Genomic DNA, 5,846 nt, shown 5'->3' on the forward strand with positions numbered 1-5,846 from the left:
ACGGAAGTGGTCTGCATCAGAGAAAGAACGAGCAGTAGCAGAAGAGAAGAAGAGTGAAGAGAAGGAGCAATTCAACAGAAAACTTGACAACAGAATTGAATATGAGGTAACCAACAATTGTGACTTGAGAAATTTCTGTTCTTTTCTATGTTATAGCTTGAAAAAGAACATGTTGTAGCATGTTGAGGTAGGAGCCTCCTGTGGGTTGTAGCCTATAGAAAATTAGTGGGAGTTGAAGATTCTGTTGAGGTAGGAGCTTCTTGTAGGTTGGAGCCTACAAAAATCTGATGTAGAAAGTAGTACCATCTTTCCTTCACATCACATTCAGCCTAAAGATCGTGGTTTTCTCCCTTCAGGGTTTCCACTTATATCTGGTGTCTTCATGTGTTTGATTCTTGCATTTTGTGTGAATGCTTTGAATTCTTGATAAACATATCAACAAACCACTCTCCTTGAAATCTTCAAAAATAATACAATAACTATTGAGCACAAACATAAATCATTAACTGCACAAGAAGATTAAATTGAGCAGAAATAAATAATTAAATTACTGAATCACCCCCCCTAGTAATTTCCCATCTTAAGTATCAATTGGTATCGAAGCCAAGTTCCTTTAGTAGCAGTCTAACAACTGGAAGGAGGTACTAAGTAAACAAAATGGCTAGTCAAGAAGGATGCTCAACAAATAAGGCCCCTCTATTTACTGGTACAAACTATGTTTTCTGGAAAGTAAGAATGAATAATTATTTAATGTCTCTAGGAATAGAAGTCTAGTCTGTTGTTTTAATGGGGTATGAAGAACCAAAGGAAACAACTAGTGATAAAGATGCCAAATTAAACTTTATAGCTAGTGCAAAAGCTATGAATGCACTTCTGAGTGGTCTATGTGAATATGAATTTATTAAAGTAATGCATTGTGAGATAGCTGGAGATATTTGGGATAAATTAGAAAATTTTCATGAAGGAGATAAAAAGGTGAAGATGGCCAAATTACAAGTGTATAAAACTCAGTTTGAAACGTTAAAAATGAATGAAGATGAAGATATAGCTCAATTATTTTTAAGAGTTGATGAAGTTGTGAATATCATGTTGGGTCTAGGTGAAACAATCAATGAAAGTGTAATAGTTCAAAAAAATTTGAGGTCATTACCTTCTAAATTGAATCCTAAGGTTTCAGCCATAGAAGAAACATAAAACTTGGATACCTTGAACAGAGATCAATTACGTGGCTCTTTGATAGCATATGAGATGAGAATTCCAAAAGAAAAGGAAACCAGTAGAGAGGAAACTTTCAGGGTAGACAAGCCCATAGAAGAAAAGGAGTGGTCATGCTCATGTTCTGATGAAGAAGAAGCAAAATTCATCAGAAGGTTGAAGAAAGGCACGGGTAAGTATAAAGGAAAACTTCCATTTAAGCATTTTAATTGTGGAAGAGAGGGAAACTATGCATCAAAATTCCCTTTTAAGAAAGATGGAAATTAGTTTAAAGGGAAAGAGAAGCACAATTCTAACAAAATGCAGAAAGAGAGACAATTCTAAAAGAAACTTTTCTATGCTCAAGAAGATAGCAGTAGATCTGAAAGCTCTAACGAATCCTCTAGTGAATATGGAACAAGTGAATTTATACTAATGGCCTTGGAAGAACTTGAAAACGATTGTCAAGAATATAAAGAAGAAGAAGGTGAGCTAGACCTTGAGGGGGAGTTAATCAATGCCCTAGATGAAATAGAAAGGCTTAAACTAAATAATAGAAAGTAGAAAGAAATTCTATTAAAATATGTAAAGGAAGAATAAAATTTAGAAGACATTATCAAGTTGAAAGTTGAACTTGAAGAAGCAAATAAGGTGGAAGACATTTTATTGCAGCAGATAACAGAGAAAAACCAGGAGTGTGAAAAACTAGAGGAAGAAGTGGTATGTCTAAAGAAAAAACTAGAGAAATCTCAAACTGAACTAAACATAATATTTAGAGATAAAAGGATCTAAAAAATTGGATGTGATATTGAATTCTCAGAGGTCTCTACTCATAAAGATAGGGTTAGGATATGAAGGAGAATCCATTAAATTTAAGGTAGAGGATAAAAGGACAATCACCTTTGTAAAAGATTCTAAGAGAGAGGATGACAACTCACATCAATCTAAGAATACAAATTTGAGCAACAGTTCAACATCAAGTGAACAACTGCAAAGGAATAGTACCAGTGTAGTACAAAAGGCAAGATAAATGGACAATCAATACTCAACCTATCAGAAACCACACCTCTTCTGAAAACAAAGTTATCACATGTCAATTTGGTTAAATTCACAAGCAACATCAACTACCAGGTACATATATTTGCTTTATGGATATTGTTATTACTGTAAAATTTTTGGACATATAGCCATAAATTGTAGATCTTATGTCAAAAGAATTGATTTCGAAAACTTTAAGATGAGGAAGAATGGATTCACAAACATTAAAACAAATATGAATCTAAACAAAAATGCATTTTCTCCACTCCTTGATATCACTAAATATTTCTATTGTCACAACTTTGGGCACAAGTCATATGAATGTAATCTTAAAGACGATAGATTAACATCTCAGAATATGTATAAAATAATTGGATGCATGCAATGTAGAAAGAAGGAAGAAGAAAAGAAACCTGACAAGTGTGACTTAATTCTGTATGCTCAAGATCAAATAATAAATGGTATGTGGAAAGTGGTTGCTCTAGAAATGTCACATTCGGTAATGATGAAACAGGAAGAATTAGAGGAAAAGGTACATTTAATCTAAACAACAGAATAGGAAAGGCTCAAGATGTACTATTTGTAGATGGTCTAAAACATAACTTGTTAAGTGTAAGTCAGATGTGTGACAAAGGTTGTGATGTTATTTTTAGAGCTCAAGACTGTGAAATCGGGTCAACATCTTCAGGAAAGGTTCTGGCTAAAGGAATTCGAACTGCGAATAATGTATATATATTGAAAGAAGAGAATGAGGAATGCTACATTAGAGAACAAGATGAATCCTGGCTATGGCATAAGAGATTGGGGCATCTCAGCTTTGATCACATCATCAAACTTAGAAAGAAGAAAGCAGTTAGAGATCTACCAACAATAAAAAGGCCTCAAAACATTATCTGCAAGTCATGTCAAATGGGCAAACAAACACGAACAACATTCAAAATCAAAGATAAACTATCAAGCAGTAAGCCCTTGCAGTTAGTTCATACGGATCAATGTGTGCCTTCCAGAACGGAAGCACCAGGAGGAGAACAATATTTCATGTTGGTAATCGATGACTATTCAAGATTAGCTTGGGTGGCATTTCTCATAAATAAGTCAGAAGCATTTGAGAAATTTAAAACATTTAAGGGGTTGCAGAAAATCAAACAGGGTGTGAGATAAAGTGCATAAGTTCAGACACAGGAGGTGAATTTACATCATATGATTTTATAGACCTATGTAAAAAATTTAGGATAAAACAACAATATACTATTGCAGACACACACAATAGAATGGAGTTGCAGAGAGACAAAATAAGTCTTTTCAGCAAATAGCCAGAGCCATGATGCAAGAAAGAAACATTTCTCAAACCTATTGGGCGGAAGCGGTGCATACAACAGTACACATTCTCAATCAGGCACATCTTAGACCAAATTGTGATAAGACATCTTATGAACTGTGATACAGGAAACCAGCAACAATCAAACATTTTAAAGTATTCAGAAGTAAATGTTATATCAAAAATAATGATGAAAAGTTGGGAAAGTTTGATGCTCGAACTGATGAAGGGATATTTTTGGGTTATTCATCAGAAAGAAAGGGATAGAAGTGCTATAATAAAAGACTGCATACGATTGTGGAATGCATAGATGTAAAAGTTGATGAAGAGTTACTCAATAAGAACAATAACATGGGTTTTATCAATCCTCCAGATCATCATCATCATATCAGTAAGAAGAATGAAGTAAAAGATGAATAATTAGATGATGCTGAGACTCATCCAAAAGGACCTTCAAGATACACTAAAAAAAATCACCCTGAAAACGAAATTATTGGAGATAAAAGTGGAGTACAAACAAAGAGGCAACTAGCAGAAAAATCTGAGAAAGTTCATATAGCCATGTTGTCATAGATAGGGCCAAAGAACTTTGAGGACGCAAGAAAAGAAAAAATTTGGATAGATTCTATGAATAAGGAATTAGACCAAATTGAGAAAAAAAAGGCTCGGGAACTAACACCAAGACTTCTCGAAAAGAATATCATTGGCACAAAATGGGTATTCAAAAATAAGATGAATGAACAGGGTCAACTTGTTAGAAACAAAGTCAAGCTAGTGTGTAAGGGGTAATTACAAATAGAAGGATTTGATTATGAAGAAACCTTTCATGCACCAACCACAATATTGGAGGAAATCAGGATGTTTTTCGCCTTTGCTTGCTACAATGATTTCAAGGTGTATCAAATGGACGTGAATTTTTTTTTCCTAAATGGTGATCTTGAGGAAGAAGTCTATATGGAACAACCTCGAGGTTTCTCATTGACAGATAAGCCTAATTATGTATGCAGGTTAAAGAAAGCAATATATGGTCTTAAACAAGCACCTCGAGCGTGGTACTCTAGAGTGGACAAGTACCTTCACAAACAAGGGTTCAAGAGAGGAGGAGATGATAGTAATCTATACATTAAGGCTAATAGAGATGAGTTACTAATTATATTTGTGTACGCGGATGATAGTATGTTTGGCAGCAATAAGCATCATCTAGTAGAATGGTTTGTTGAATAGATGAAGACCGAGTTCAAAATGTCTATGATTGGAGAACTTACCTTCTACATAGGGCTCCAGATCCTACAAAACCTTGCAGGCATATTCATTTCTCAAGAGAAATATCTCAGAGATATGTTGAAAAGATTTCAAATGGAAGATTGTAAACTTGTCTCAACCCCCATGACTACGGGATGTAAGCTATGTGCAGATGATGAATCACCTGATGTGGATCAAAAGAAATATAGATCTATTATAGGAAGTATATTATACCTAACGACTTCTCACCAGATATAATGTTGGCAATCGGATTAGTAGTAAGGTATCAATCAACACCTAAACAAAGTCATTTGTTAGCAACGAAAAGAATATTTAGGTACATGAAGGGGACTACAGGCTATGGTCTATAGTATCCAAAAGGTGAAAATTTTACTTTGACAACATACACATATCAGATTGGGCGAGTTGTATGGATGACAAAAAAAGTACAAGCGGTAGTGCATTCTATCTAGGAGAATCATTGGTGGCATGGCTAAGAAAAAAGAAGCATCAGTGTCTCTATCTACCGCAGAAGCTGAGTACATAGCAGCTGCAGCATGTTTCACTCAAATATTGTGGATGAAACAAACACTACAAGATGTGAAGGTAAATTTTAATGAACCTATATCTATCAAGTGCAACAATACAAGCGAAATAATCATTTCAAAAAATCATGTGCTCCATTCAAAGACTAAACATATCCCTATAAAGTACCACTTTCTCGAAGAACGAGTGTATGAGAAAACAATGAAGATGGAGTACATACCCACAAGGTAACAAATAGCAGACATATTTACAAAACCTCTTGCTAAAGAACCATTTGAATATCTGAGAAACAATCTAGGGATAGTACCTACAGACTCTCTTCACTAATGTGCCTTCAAAAGAAGAACCTACAATACTGCAAAGTATATGAAATCAAGCACGATCTAAGGGGGAGATCATAGGAGCAAGAAGGAGTAATGACGAGGAACACAAAGCTTATGATCATGATAAGAATTTGAAGCAGTTAAAGAAGCAGCAAGAACAAAAGCATCATCAAAGTGGGAAATCA

This window comes from Pinus tabuliformis, chromosome 4_2 (assembly GCF_031772625.1).
Source record: "Pinus tabuliformis cultivar Carrire ecotype Pingquan chromosome 4_2, CPIR1, whole genome shotgun sequence".
NCBI lineage: Eukaryota > Viridiplantae > Streptophyta > Pinopsida > Pinales > Pinaceae > Pinus > Pinus tabuliformis.